At 43.2% G+C, this 16,138-nt stretch overlaps 1 pseudogene across 1 annotated transcript; it reads right to left on the reverse strand.

The window, feature by feature from the left end:
• Nucleotides 1-7,104: 7,104 nt before the first annotated feature.
• Nucleotides 7,105-16,005, reverse strand: LOC103626174 (uncharacterized; annotated as a pseudogene). The gene is made up of 2 exons (XR_552748.3): nucleotides 15,581-16,005; nucleotides 7,105-7,684 (listed from the first exon to the last, which is right to left on the reverse strand). The product of XR_552748.3 is annotated as an uncharacterized protein (transcript).
• Nucleotides 16,006-16,138: the final 133 nt, after the last annotated feature.

Raw genomic sequence — 16,138 nt, forward strand, 5'->3', positions numbered from 1 at the left:
TTTCAACAAGGATTTTACTGGCCGAAGGCAGCTTCGGATGCAGCAGAGCTAGTCCAAAAATATGAAGGCTGTCAAAAATGTGCAAGAGACCAGAAGCAACCTTCATCTCTCACTCAATTAATACAACCCACTTGCCGTTGCAAAGATGTGGCCTCGATTTGCTAGGTCCACTTCCACCAGCACAAGGCAATTTAAAATATGTTGTGGTGGCGGTAGAATATTTTTCCAAGTGGATTGAGGCAAAGCCTTTAGCCACAATAACTTCGGTCACAGTCCAGAAATTCTTCTGGCAAAATATTGTTTGTCGCTTCGGCGTGCCAAACGCTATCACTGTAGACAATGGAACACAATTTGATGTCGAAGCTTTCAAGGAATTATATGATCAGATTGGCACGAAGATTCATTTTGCATTAGTTAGACATCCAGAGTCAAATGGACTTGTCGAAAGAGCAAATGGCATTATAATGACGGGAATAATGAAGTTAATCTTCAATCAGCCCAGAGGAAAGTGGCCAGATAAGTTGATTAAAGTGGTGTAGAGCCACAACACAACAATATCAAGGTCTACAGGTTTTACACCATTCAAGTTATTGTTTGGTGATGAAGCTATAACCCCAGAAGAAGCTAAGGCAGGGTCAATTAGAATAGTAGCTTTAGCAGAGGACGAAGCCGATTATTCTGTGGCAAAAGATGCCATAGAAGGGACCAGACTTCAGGCTGTGGAGAATATTAATAAATACCAAGCCGAAACAATAAAATGGCGCGACAGAAAAGTCCGACTGAAAAATATCAAGCCAGGACATTTGGAGCTTCGGAGAGTGGCTAATCCGGACACAGTAGGCAAACTACAGCTGAATTGGGAAGGACCTTTTTTGGTAGTATCTTCGTCAAGGCCCGTGTTGGGGACTTGTTCTCAAAAGCTAAGAGTTAAGAACAAGGCAACATAACAAATGTTAAATGATAAAGTCCTTCGTCCTTCGAAGCATTATCTCCCTTCAGATATAATGAATCCCGGACGAAGGTTATGAAGGACAAGCCTTCATAAGCACAATAAATGATGGAGAAGGATTCATACACAAGATATGAAAAATAATATAAAAACTTTAAACATTGTTATTAATTTATTTTTATTTGTGTTACTATATTAACAATAACAAATTACAAATGTACCTTCGGCTTGAAGGAAAGCAAGGGTACAAGCGTGAAGCGAAAGCAAATGCCAAGTCAGCGTGAACAGTACGGGGATACTGTTCACCTATTTATAGGCACGGGACGCAGCCCATGTAAAATTACACCCATGCCCTTTACATTTGCTAATGACCCTATAGTAATCCATCGAGGTCTGAATAGCCTTTTCCTTTTTAAGTCGGTTCCCTTTTCTGCTGTCATGCCGAAGCTCTCCTGCACATAGCTTCGGCTCTGCGCCAACCTTCGTGTTCTTTGTGCCTCTTCATGTTGTAGTTCTGATCCAAATCCGAAGATACCTGTTCATGTATTATACTCCAGAAACATTGTTAAATCATGTTTTTGAGGACCTTCGGAAGCCGAAGGCCCCCAACAGTAGCCCCTCGCAATATTAATTTGTTAGAATGACAAATTCAGATTGCGATATAGACGAAGGCCTTAAGCCGAAGGTCCGAAAAAAACATCTTCCCTTTGCTAGAATAGCAATAGTCAATGACAAGTGGGGCCCTGGCACTTGCAACGTATTGGGCGTATAAATAAGAACGCACCGCGAGCACATTTAGCATGCTTTCTTGCCGTCTGCTCTTGCCTTCCTAATTTTTAGCTCTTTGCACACCAACGCTTGCCTGCTTTTTTAAATTTTTAAGCTTCGTCTTTGAGAGCACTTTCTTAGCATTTTCGAAGATGTCTGAAAACAAGAAAGTTGTCGCTGAGTCGAAGCTAAGCCTTTTCGAAGAGATGAATCTCGGCTTCCTTGAATCAATAGCAAAGACAAACACAGAGAAGATTACTAAGGAGATTTTAGAGGGCCTATCTGAAGACACTGGTGATAGTGACAGCTATGATGTGGAAAGTGGTGGTGAAGATTCCGAAGATCGACCTTGGCGACCAAGCCATGCAGTTTTTGGAAAATCAAGCATTAAACAAAGCCATCTTGTCAATATGAGGGGTAGATATTTTCGGGATTTATCTATTGTGAGGGCTGACGAAGGAGAGAAAACTTGTCCGACTCCCGAGGAGAATGAAGTCGTGATATTCCAAAGCTTCTTTAAGGCTGGACTTCGGTTTCCTTTGAGCAGTTTCGTCGTAGAAGTTTTGAAGATATTTGAAATCTGCCTCCATCAAATTACTCCCGAAGCAATCATAAGGATGGGAATCTTCGTATGGGCTGTGAAAAGCCAAGGTCTGGAGCCAAATGCCAAAAGTTTCTGTAGCATGCATGAGTTATTATATGAGACAAAACCCTGGGGTAAAGAGCAATACCATAACAATTTTGGCTGCTATAGCTTCGGCGCCCGCTCTAGGTCAAGTTGTCTCGTGCCAACTTTTCGGAAGAGATGGCCTGGGGACTGGATGAAGGAATGGTTCTATGCGAAGAACGACTTGAAGACGCGAGAAGATATTAAAGATATCATTATGCACCCTATCTAGCAGCGCTTCGGCCTTCGGAAACCGAAGGTGGAAATTGACAAAGCAGCCAAAGAATACCGGAGAGCCTTCAGTGTAGTTTGTTCTTTCATCGGGACGAGGGATTTGATCCAGGAGCATATTGCCTTCAGAGTATGGCCACTTGTGGAAAAGTGGGAAATACCAAAGGAAACCATCAGCAAACCTGACGAAGGTGGACTAGTTAGGCTAAAATATACCTTTAGATATGGAGATCAGTTTTTCGAGCCAGATGATGACTGGCTGAAATATATTGAGGCCACTGCACTGTCTGTAGCCTTCGGAGGCCGGAAGAAGAAAAGGCTCAATCGAGTATTTGATGCCATTGGGTTCGTTTATCCTGACTACCGTTACCCAACACGGGGTCAAAAAAGGAAAGATACGGCTTTTGCGAAGGAAGTTGCTTCAGTCGCTCCTAGTGAGCCAGCGCCGAAGAGGAAAAAGATGAAGGTTCTTACGCACCGGCCACGCTATATTGAACCGGCCACAGTGCCTGAATTTGTCGGTGAAACCTCTTCGGCCACCAAAGCCAAGGAGCCGACTCCCCTGCCGAATATTGAAGAGCCGGTCACAATGCCGGAGATGGAGAAAATAGAAGAGCCAAAGGCTAAAGAAACAAGGACATCTGAAATTTTAAGTCCTTCGGCAAAAATTGAAGTATGAAAAAGCCAAAAGGGTCCAGCAATGACCCCCAAAAGAAAAAGGATGGTTAATGTATTGGATGTATTGGAGACAATAAAGTCTTCAAGCACTACTCCGAAGAAAATTGCCGAAATTCCCGAAGTACAAATCGAAGCCTTTGGTGCCGAAGCTTCAAAGCACCAATCTGAGACTGAAGCTGGGCCTTCAGAGCCCACTAAGATGAAATCCTTGGAAACCAAAGAAACAGAAGCAGCAGATGGTTTCCGGCTTCGTGATCTTGGGTGCACTGGAATAAAGCGTGAGCGGTGACCGGCTTCGTTTGAAACCCTTGGAAACTGGTGATCAGCATATCCTTCAGCTTCTGCCATGATGTGATTGTTCCTGGCCGAAGGGAGGAGTATCAGGTTTGTGCAACATTCTTGACAGCCATGACGAAAGACTTCACCATGACTGCAGTATTGCCACCATAGGAAGATATTGTTGCTTCGTAGCTCATCAGAAACTGCTTCGGATCTGAGTGGCCATCGTATATGGGGAGTTGAGGTGGCTTGTAGGACGGAGGCCAAGGTGTAGCCTGCAGTTCTGCTGACAGAGGAGAAGCATCATCAAAAGCAAAATTTCCACGATGGAAATTCTCATACCAGTCATCTTCGTTGAAGAAGCCCTCCTGATGAAGCTCTCTGTGCTGAGGCCTTCGGTTCTGCTCATCTTGAGTAAGATGGCGAACTTCTTCAGAGGCTTCGTCTATCTGCCTTTGCAGGTCAGCTAGCCTAGCCATCTTTTCCTTTTTCCTTTGCACCTGCTAATGGAGCATCTCCATATCTCTGATCTCTTGATCCAATTCGTCCTCCTGAGGCGTTGGACTGGTGGCCTTCCTCTTCTGGCTTCGGGCCTCCTGAAGAGAGAGGGTCTCCTGGTTGGGGTCCAGCGGTTGCAGAGCTGCAGCCCCTGTTGCTGAAGCTTTCTTTGGCGGCATGACGAAGGTATGCTTGCCGAAGGTGTTCGAAACTCAAAAAAGTGGAAGTGAGTTCACCGGAGGTGGGCGCCAATGTTGGGGACTTGTTCTCAAAAGCTAAGAGTTAAGAACAAGGCAACATAACAAATGTTAAATGATAAAGTCCTTCGTCCTTCGAAGCATTATCTCCCTTCGGATATAATGAATCCCGGACGAAGGTTATGAATGACAAGCCTTCATAAGCACAATAAATGATGGAGAAGGATTCATACACAAGATATGAAAAATAATATAAAAACTTTAAACATTGTTATTAATTTATTTTTATTTGTGTTACTATATTAACAATAACAAATTACAAATGTACCTTCGGCTTGAAGGAAAGCAAGGGTACAAGCGTGAAGCGAAAGCAAATGCCAAGTCAGCGTGAACAGTACGAGGATACTGTTCACCTATTTATAGGCATGGGACGCAGCCCATGTAAAATTACACCCATGCCCTTTACATTTGCTAATGACCCTATAGTAATCCATCGAGGTCTGAATAGCCTTTTCCTTTTTAAGTCGGTTCCCTTTTCTGCTGTCATGCCGAAGCTCTCCTGCACATAGCTTTGGCTCTGCGCCAACCTTCGTGTTCTTTGTGCCTCTTCATGTTGTAGTTCTGATCCAAATCCGAAGATACCTGTTCATGTATTATACTCCAGAAACATTGTTAAATCATGTTTTTGAGGACCTTCGAAAGCCGAAGGCCCCCAACAGCCCGGTTCTTACAGATTAAAGGATATGGATGGCAATGAAATTCCTAGATCTTGGAACGCGGATGAGCTTCGACGGTATTATGTATAGATTGATGTAATCTTTTTCATTTTTCTATGGCACCCTTTTCCTTTCTAAAGGGGGAGAAAGGTTTTTAATGGGGCCATAGTTTGTAATTTTTTCTTTTCTTATTCAACTCCATGAGAGCAATATCCCCCATCGAGTGCAGAGAAAAAAAACAGGGAGAAGCTCGAAAGTCGTCCCTAAGGGGATGTAGAGCATGACGAAGCTACAAAAAGTCGTTCTTAAGGGAGCGCAACATAAGTTTTCTGCTCAAAAGTCGTTCCTAAGGGAATGCAGAGCCAAATACCGCCGAAATATAAGGCGAAGCGCGAAAAGTCAACGCGAATACCGCCGAAATAGAAGGCGAAGAAGTTCAAAAGACGTTCCTAAGGGGATGCAGAACTTACACCGAAAAATAAGCGGTGCAGCCAAAAAAATAACGGCAAAGAGATTTCAGTTATTCCTAAGGGAATGAAGGTTGTGGATGAAGCTCCGAATGTGTGTGTTTGAGCATTCATTTGCACGATACATTACATCATACATTGCATTCATAAACATTCATTTAGACATACATAGGATCATCATCATTATCATATCATACAAATACAAACAGTTGCTTCGGCTCTAAGAATACAGCTTTAAAGAAGATTCATGCTTTGTTGTGTAAGAAAAGAAGGGAAGGTGTTTTTCACCTTCGGCGGGAAGCAAGCTTTCATCGTCAATACCGCTAAAGAGCATCGCCCCTGGCTGATACCCGCAGGATATGGCATAGTCTCTTAACTCTTCTTTCTCAGCCTTTGACAATTCTTGCCCAATTAAGTTTTGAAAGTTGAAGTTCTCTTCTTCTGAAGTATCTTCGGCTATCTCCTTCTCTTTCCCAGGCACTGTGGCCATGGTCTCTTCGGCGGCTGTAGCAGCTTCTTCGGCGGCTGTAGCAGCTTCTTCTGCGGCCATGTCCAGAAGTATTTTATCAATATTAGAGAGTGTGCTTTCTAAATTTGCATCTTCGGCAGTTGCACCTTCGGCAGATATAGCTTCAGTAGGCGCAGCTTCGGCAGCTATAGCCCTCTCGACAGCTGGTGTCTTTGACGCCGAAGCTGGCGGTGGTGTTTCTTCAATGGCTTCAGTCACAGTAATAATTCTTCGTTTTTTTGGTTCAGCAGACTTCTTCGTTGCCGAGGGCTCCTTCTTCTGTAAAAGCTTCGTCAGATGTGGCCCAAGTGGACTTAGCTTGATAGGCAAGGATTCAGTCATTATCTTTAGAATTTCTTCCACGTCGGCAACAGAAGGTGTTGAAGGAGTTTCTTCTTCTATATCAGTCGCCTTCTGCTTCGGAGCCGCAACTTTCCTTTTCTTCGGAGCAACTGCCTTCGGCTCAGGGCTCAGTTTTCTCTTCTTCAGGTTTTCTTCATCTTCTTTTACCATTCTAGCGGTCTGTCTGCCCACAACACTGACAACTCTTTTTCTTTTATGCCCTTCGGTGCCCTTGTTCAATCGCTCATAGTTAGGATATTCAAAATTTAGAGCATCCATTACTCGATTCAATCTTCGCTTCGGTCGGGCGCCGAAGGCTGCATTCATCAACTGATCTTCTTTTCTCGTATAATTGCCCAAAATCTAGTTGCACATAACTTCAATTGTATCCAGCCATTCTTGGCAAGGTTCTTTGAAGTGTTTTTTGAACTTGAAATGATAGGGCAGCCGAAGGAGCTCATTCTTCTTCTTCTCTCCTTCAAGCTTCGGCATACCCCATTCCCTTAGGGCCCGTTTGTTTCCTTGGAAATGAAACTCATTCCATGAATAACATTCTAGATATTAGATTCCTAAAGAAAGTAATTCCTTAGAATTTGATTCAATTCAATTTTTTTGTTTGGATGCCAATGGAATTCTTTTCCATGAATCAAATTCAATATCTTGTTTGGATAGTTATATATGGAATTTACATATTTGGAGGGAAGTAACCACATCAACTTGCACACAACAAAATACACAAGTTTTCACCCTACAATTTATCAAGCAGAATGCATCACGAGAATAGTAATAATGATGCATATTTGTCTCAAATGTCCACATATCATTGGAACACATTACTTGCTACTCAATGTGATGTTCAATTCACCCAACATAAACTAAGACAACAACATCAACACACCCAACACCAGTTCAATTCACCCAACCACAAATCGGTTCACTTTTTAAGTTGCTTCAACAGCCATCTCTTCCTCAGAATCAATGGAAGTGCCAATAAGGACTCGTACTTGCGCGCATCACCTGTTAAGATATCAAACAAGTCTAAAAATGTGTCTTCATCTAACCCATCTATCTCCTCCAATGTGCTAAAAATTTCTTTTGATGTCGGGCCTTTTGGTGCTTCATCCCTAATAGCTTCAGTGAACTTGTCTAATTTCTCCGCCATCATTGAGGTGAAGGAATCACTGGAACGTTGCCTCTTCAAGCTTCCTGAGGTTGTTGATGAAGTAAGCTCTTTACCGGTTCCCTCTTCCTTACTCATATCTCTCGCACCATCAGCTGGGGTCTTTGCCGCTTCACCGGTTGCATGATCTTTCCCAAACACCAAGTTGATCGAGTCCCAATATAAAAATGTCTTGTGTCTGTACCCATTAGCTTCTTTATTTTTCTGCAGAAAACAATTTGACAAAAGAGTTAAAAACATTACTTCAGAAGCATAATTCAGAAAACATAATTAGACAAACATGCTGTTCTCAGAAAATTACTTCAGAAGCATAATTCAGAAAGCATAATTCAAAAGAGTTAAAAACAGTACTCCATAATTAGACAAAACAGAAAACAGAAAACATTACTTCATTAAACAGAGAGCATTACTTCTGAAAACATTACTTCAGAAGCATAACTTAGAAAACATAATTAGACAAACAGAGAGCAGAAAACATAATTAGAACAGCATTACAACAGAAAGAAAATCATTGGGTACAGAAAACAGAAAACAGAGAGCAGTACAAAAGAAAATCATTGGGTACAGAAAACAGAAGAGAAAACAGTCCAATGTCTTGTTCATAATTGACTATAACTTCATCACTATAGCAGATGCTATAGATAGATCGGTGTATACAAGGTTGTTGCTACAAATTAATTAAAGCGGTCCCAGCTGTTTCTAATCATCAAGCTAGCTTTGCATGCAGATTTCACCGTCCGGCTGGTTCTAATAATGATTTTGACAGCGACACAAACAATCATGGTTCCTTTCTTTTTAATCCTCTCGGCCCCGTAGCTTATCGACAGCTATGGATTTTTTTTTTTTGCAATAATGAAAATGTCAACGTTTTACACTTATTACCAACTCGCCTTTACAATGAAGACGACAAGGCCGCCTCTCCCAGCCGTATACTAGCTAGTAGTAGTGTACACATCCTATCTAGCAGTAGCTCCATTTCACTGTCCCAGAGGCAAACATCAGTCACCTGCTGGGTTTGACAGCCAAATTAAAGCGCCGAGACTAATCTTTAGTCCTTAGCTTTTAGTCTTGTTTAGTCTTTTTTGCCAAACGAAAGGACTAAAATAGGGACTGATTGACTTTAGTCTCTAGTCCTTAACATGAGTGCTAAAAGTCAGACCTGAATTCCGGTTGGAAGAAGACACAAGTATATACCGATCAGGCAAGCCTAGACGTATACATGGCTATAGTCATGAAGTTATAACCGAAAGAAAACAGAGAGCAGTACAACAGAAAACATAAACAATAATCTTTAGTCTATTAAGTTGTAACAATAAAAAAAATAAAAAAAACTGAAACTTACCGCCACATAAGCCTCCCATACAGAATCACTATCGACGGATATCTTGTTCTTGTTCCAATCCCAACCAAAGCCACTTGTTTGTAGCATACCATTGATGATAGTGTGGTGCTTGTCAAATGTCTTGTTCCTTGACATGATGTTGTCTTTTGTGATTTCCACATTGCACTTTTCTCGGACATTCTTGATAGCAGCCGTGTAGACATGAGACTTCCACCCATTTTGGCATCTGTCACCCTTGTTGTAGTACTCCACGAATGTGTCAAGAAGTGCCTTGTCCATATCATCATTCCATTGGTGTATCCAGCATCTACTAGGTAATATTTTCCACTTGGAATAGCAAATGCATCGTCCCGAGACATGGCATCACGAAGCACACGTGAATCTGAAGCTGACCCTTCCCATCCAGCTAGAACATAAACAAACTTCATGTGTCGATCACAAACACCCAAAACATTGGTGGTTATTTGTTGCTTCCTATTCCTATACCTCCCTTGATCAGCCAAAGGTACAAAAACATCAATGTGTGTACCATCTAGTGCTCCAAGGCAATCTTCAAACCACCTCCACTTAGAATCTTCAGGTTGTACAGCTAAAGGATCAGGAAGCTTGATAAATTCATGGCATAATGATAGAACACCTCTCAACACCTCATTGAAATAGCGGCTAATTGGTTCAAGTGACCACCCGTATGAGCTACGAATCATCCTCATCTTAGTGCCATGACCCACTACAAGCAAAAAGATAGCAACCTTTTCTTCTACCGACACATTCAAGGTGTCACACATATCGCACCTCTCACGTAAGATAGTGCATAGGTCCGAAAAGGATCTCTTAGTTAGACGCAAACTGTCGTAGCAATAAACATTTGATCCTTGATACAGATTCCTTAGCATTTGTTTCCGACCAGCTACATCTCTCTCTATCACCTCAGAGGGATCCATAAGATGTCTAGGTCTTTTCCGATAATAATATTCCGCAATCATGCCCATGACAGTTGCAACAAATAAGGATGCTACTCTCAGCCTCTTCTTCCTACGCCTCTCTCTCATTTCCTCCAAATTTCTTCTAACCAATTCTAAGTTGTTGTGAGGCATCTACAACAGATAAACCATACATCATAAGCACACTTGAGAAAACATTATATATATATATATCACTAATTCAAAGAAGAACAAGAGAACAAAATGATACACTGCGGAACATGTGGCCTGATGTGGCCTGATATATGTAGGTAGTAGGTAATAGGGTAGTTGCCAAAAGGACGGCTCCCTTTTCCTATTGGGAATTGCGAATTTTTGTAGGAACTAATACCTTGCACAGCAATGCCTCGATGCCAAGATACAGACTTTAAATTTAATGTTGGATTAGATGCTGGAAGAGAAACATCCTGGTCTCGGATTAGATGCACAATTTAATCAAACTATCTAGCGACTGCACAAGTGTTCCTCAATATGGAATCAGTTCTTGCCTGTCCACCTATCTAGCGACTGCTAAACGATGGTCTCGGATTATTATATCATCAGTCGGTGGTCAATATGTAGCGTAGTAGCAGAATCATCTTTCTCGTGTAGAGCATATTCGATTTTTTTTCCCGAGCAAACTCTCCCTTCTGATTCTGGTGACCGACGAGAGTTCTTTTACAGCTGAGGCTTGGCATAAAACTAAGGTCGTCTACTGATTGTTGAGTCTTAAAATCATCATACCCTGATACTCTACATCGTTTTTACAGATAAATTTGACATGGGCGATCAGAACAGAACAAAAAGGGGGCATGGTTTTTGCAACAGAGATGGAGAACCAGAACCAGGTGTGGTATATTAGAAACAAGGACACACAGTAACCTGATCGGAACCAGCTCTGTTCATTCACATGCCCCGGTATCATCTGCAGGCGGATCGAGACGGGTACACGAGGAGGAATGGAGGTACATCTCAGAGCCCGCCGGAGGGATGGACGACGATACATACTAGATACATTGTGAACCTGTACGTAGCAAAAACCTTGTACGTAGCAGTGGAAATCAACCTTGTACGTAGCAGTGGAAATCAGATGGAAGAGGGAGGACTGGGGGGAGACGAGCGCGGTTGGCCCAGAGAGGCGAAGAGAACGGCGTGCGTGAGAGATAAAGAAGCTGGAACTGGAAGGATGGATCCGTTGGTTGCCGAGTTGCCGAGCTGTCGTCTTCCCCCACTCACGGTGACCTTGAGCGACTGAAGCGGAATATCAGAGAAGAGGAGAAGGGGTGGGGAGCAAGCGATATTACCGCAGCAGATCTCGGGGAGGAGGAGGCGATGACGCAGCGCTCGGGGATGAGGAGGCGACGACGCAGCGCTCGGGGAGGAGGAGGCGACGACGCAGCGCTCGGGGAGGAGGAGGCGACAGCGCGGCGCTCGGGGAGGAGACGAGCGGTGCGGCGGCTGAAGCGGAATCTGTTTCCTGATTTTAGGTTAAGAAAGTTTCAGAGACTTCTAATTCAGGCCCAAGAAATGGATGGAAAGTTAGTTTCCAATTCTATAGTTTGCCAAACAAATCAGCCCAAGAATTAAATTCCAATTCAGCCCAATTCCAATCAAACAAACGGGCCCTTAGTGTTGGGAATACTCGATTGGCCAAATATTCTTGAACTAAATCCCTAGTTCTGATGTGTTCAGACACAACTCTAAACTCATACACATCATCTGGGCATGGTGCCCCAGGCGTCATGTTGCACTGAGGCCTAGTCAGCCCGAAGGTTAACTCCAGTGGGCTCTATACTAGCTTCTCCTTTTTCTCATCAATCTTAACATAAAATCTCAACCCAGTACTAGCTTTTCCAGCGGGCTCTGTACTTGCTTTTCCAGCTAATCGGCCATTTAGAGCACTAGCTAACCACTGGTGTCTTCATGTCTTTGCGATAAGCAAAATTGTAGCAGCCGAAGTTCTCATGCAGTCCGTCTTCCCTAGCCTTCGTCTGATAATGAAGTTCATGTACTCGGCAGAAGGCTTCGGCGAGCGGCTCCACCCCTTGACTTCGGAGAGCCCAGATATACACGCTGAGCCTAACAATGGCGTTAGGGGTCAGCTGATGAAGGTAAATCTCAAAATTTTCCAAGACATCTGCAATCATCCTGTGCAGAGGAAATCTCGACCCTGCTTTGAAGCTCTTAAAAAACACCACTTCATCATTTTTTGGTTTCGGGATAGCCTCTTCCCCGCCAAATCGAATCAACCCCTTATCGGCTTCTCTGAAGTAGCCTAGCTTTGTCATCATAGCCATATCAGCTTCAGACACAGTCAACTTCCCAAAATCCAAATGGCTAGGCTTCGATGGCATAGCGGTGTTATAATCAATTTCTTCTTCACCAACATCACCCTCTTCAATATCAGTCTGCTCGGTTTCGGTAGCAGGAGCACCTTCGTTAGAAGCACCCTCCGTCACAACTAGTCCCGACCGCCTCATAACTTCGGAAATCGGAGCAGTTTCAGTAGCTTCGGTTTTCTCTCCGTTGTGTGTAACCCTAGCTGTTGAGTGCACCCTGGCCATTTGATGTTGAATTTCTTGCGTTTTGACGAAGCTCTCTCTTATCACGAAGCTAGAGCAAAGTGATCCTTTGATTGGGAATGCGATGAACAAGCTTCGGCGGTGGTCAATTTTTTTGGCAGCACAACAGTGCAATATCAATAAATGTTGTGGTAACTTCACAACTACCTATCTGTTTATATAGTGCTGCAGGTGGGAAGGTGAATCGTCAAGTCGCTCGCACCCGCTGAACAGTCACCCGCACTCGCTGAACGGTGGACCATAGCACCCAAGAAGCTGAATCACCAAATCACGCGTACTCGTTGTATGGTGGGACCACCCTTCACTTGGAATATTTAAATCGTTTCTCGGCAACAAGCTAAGGGAAGGTGTTTTTCGGACCTTCGGTATTCCGAAGCCTGAGAGAGTTTTTCACGGGTCGAGCTCGTTACGAAAAACGATCTGGCACCATGAAGGGGCTACTGTTGGGGGTCTGCTTCATCGCCGAAGGTCCCATAAGAAGAAACACCTTCTGCAGACTAGCACAAGGCCGAAGCTATCAATCAAAGAGCTTCGGAGTACATTTCCAAATGCACCGACTTAAAGATGAAATGACCAATCGACCCGTGATAACTTGTATTATGATTGTAAACATTTGTAAAGGATATGAATGTAATTTCTCACAAGCTGTGTCCTATGCCTATAAATAGATGAACAGTACTCTTGTACTGTTCACGCTATCTTGTATTCGCTCGGGCACAACACTCGGATTTTTGCCTTCTGTCAAGCCGAAGGTATAAATGTAATTAAATATCGTATTTAAATATCCAAGTTTATATAATGAAGACATGTGAATGATATTATATGTTTGTTCATGTTATCTTTCATGTTTCATATGTTTCGCCTTTCATTTTCTTATATCATAATGATGAAGGTACGTCCTTCATGATCTTCGTCCGAAGATCGTTATATCCTAAGGGAAATAATGCTTTGAAAGACGAAGGACATTAACATTTAATACTTTATGTTGCCTTGTTCTTGACTCATAGCATTTGAAAATAAGTCCCCAACAATTATGTTAATGGGAACATGGAGAACCACCCGGGAAAATAGTGCTACCACAAGGGTGGTATGGGACGCCCTTAGCTGATTAACTAGGAAAGCTAGTGGATGACTACCTTACCCGATAGGGGCAAGGGCAGTAGGGGAGTGGTCAGTGTAGGGAGGTCCTTGGGTTGATTTTGCTGCAATGGCGGTCATGCGAGGGATCCCTGCACTAGAGCTTTCTATAAACTGTAGTGGGTTTTCTGAAGCTAGTGGAACTTTGTAAAGGCCTCGTAGTGTAACCCTGCCTCGCTTCCTTGGTAGAGATGTATGGGGTCCGATTAACCTCGTGGCAAATGGGTAACACAACTTGTGGGTAAAGATGTGCAACCTCTGCAGAGTGTAAAATTGGTATACTAGTCGTGCTCACGGTCATGAGCGACTAGGACACTCACATGATTAATTTATGAAATTAAATTCAATTTGTCATTTGCATCGCATTGGAATTATTTTACTATTACTATGGTTTGGTATTTACTTACACTTAGTAACTGCTAATAAAATTTTGACCAACTTATAAAAGCAATGCTCAGCTTCAACCTTTATTTTATTGATCAGCCTTACACCTCACATGAACTCCCACCTTTGGTGAGTTCATGCCCATTATTCCCCACAACTTGTTGAGCGATGAACATGTGTGAGCTCACCCTTGCTGTCTCACACCCCCCATAGGAGAAGAATAGGTGGTTCAAGAGGAGCCGCCTAACGAGTAGTTCGACTTGATCTAGGTGGCGTCTCACAGTCAGCTTTATGGCGACAGGGAAATAATATTTAGTTCGTTTTATATTTATCATTTATTTTGTAAGAATTCCGCTATGTAATAAGTACATTTATGATATTTTTGACATTTATCTCTATGCACTCTGTTATTATATGTGTTGTTCTTCGTTGGCGCACATATGAGGTGCACCTGGCTTTGTCCCTTAAATCCGGGTGTGACAACATCCGAGGTGGTGGCGGTCGCCCAGGTATGTGCTCTCTCCCCTAGACCTGTCATCGGGCCTTTTGGTTTTTGATCCCCGATCCTTCTGTTTTTTATTTTGGGGATGTTAGGGTTTCAGTTCATCGATTTTAGGGTTCTTTTACCCGATCGATTTGAACTCCCTCTTACTTCTCTTTCTATGGTATGGGCTCAAAGAACCCTAATGTTGAATCCATTTTCTCTTTTAAACCCGATCTAGGGTTAAGGATTTCTTCACGCGAACAATATTCCCTTCCTCAATCCTTCTTATTCTTTTCTAATTCTCGACCCAAATCTATTTGAGTTCATACTTCTAGGCTTAATCAACTCGAATGAATCTAAGTGGACAACCAATCTTGTATTTTGATGTCATTGATAGATTTCTAGATACTCAGGATATTGATTGTGTCCATCTACTTAGTAATCTAAGGCACTTAATCAATTACAGAGAATAGATCTAATCATCTTTGGAACTAAAACACAAACATGGAGGGGATTAAGGCACACTGTCTTACCCTTGATTAAGGGCAAGGTTTACTCCTGTGTAATTGGTGGCATCAGTCCCTCCTCCTTGTAGAAGTGGTAGTGGATCTTGGCGTGGTGGAGAAGCGTTGTTGCCAGAGCTGTCGCCTTGGATCCCCAACAGAGGAGGTGGCTGGGCACCTGGACCCGTTGGGGTGCCACGGTCCTTATCCACCATCGTTAGCAACGTTTTCGATCACTAGCAAGCACCTAGACAATGGGGATCTCTGGTAGATGTGGACAGGGGTGGGCCTAGTATTTGGATAATGGGTATTCAAAATTTTACTAGAGAAAAAATTGATGGTCTCAAGCTTATTCTAGTAGCCTTTAAGCATATACAATTGATGGACTAAAGTTTATCCGAGTAGCCTTTAGGCGACATACATAATCAATTCACATAGAAGTAGTTTCATAACATATAAAATATATAATTAAACATACACATTACACAACCAGTAAACTAAATTATAACTTATGCAACAAAAACTAGTTAACTAAATTATAACTTATGTAACAAAAATAGGTCATGAGATAATATTGTTCAACACTCAATATATCAAAGTATTAAATATTTGATACAGTCAAGTGACTAGTTATTTTGCAAACATGCAGATGTTGACAGAGATTACAAAAATAATGGACAAATATAAGGATAGAGGAAATGAGCATCACCGTCGTTGCCCACAACCTCGGTCCTCACGACACTCCCTGGTGCAGCAGCCAGGTAGCGGCTCGGCGGCCGGTGCCTCAGCCTCTGCAGTTCGCACATGGCGCACGTTGATCGCCGGCACGCGCACCATGGACCGGTCGAGTGGCCAATGCCCGATGGGGAAGGCGCTCCCGACTCCCTCCCCGCATCGGCGCAGCAAGCACCGCGCGACACGACACATCCTTCTTCCTCCACGCACGGCACTCCATCCCGGTGTCCTGGCTGTGCAGGCTGACTCGCTCGTCGCTCCACGTTCTCGGCTCGGTGGCTCTTGCAGACCCCGCGCCGCCATCAGGCTGGCAGGGAAGAGGGAAGAAGCAACGAAGGGGGTAGCCACCAGCTACGCTGAAGGCAGTCGCGCGTTCAATGGGCCTGATGGGCCGCACACGAGGGAAAGGAATTAAGACTGGTGGCATGGAAAGCGAATTTGAGACCATAACGATATATTTTATATTTTTTGGCAATATTTCAGTCTATATACACAACTTATACATGTATATATAATTTTTTGCCAAAAATAA

This window comes from Zea mays, chromosome 5, assembly GCF_902167145.1.
Source record: "Zea mays cultivar B73 chromosome 5, Zm-B73-REFERENCE-NAM-5.0, whole genome shotgun sequence".
Lineage (NCBI taxonomy): Eukaryota > Viridiplantae > Streptophyta > Magnoliopsida > Poales > Poaceae > Zea > Zea mays.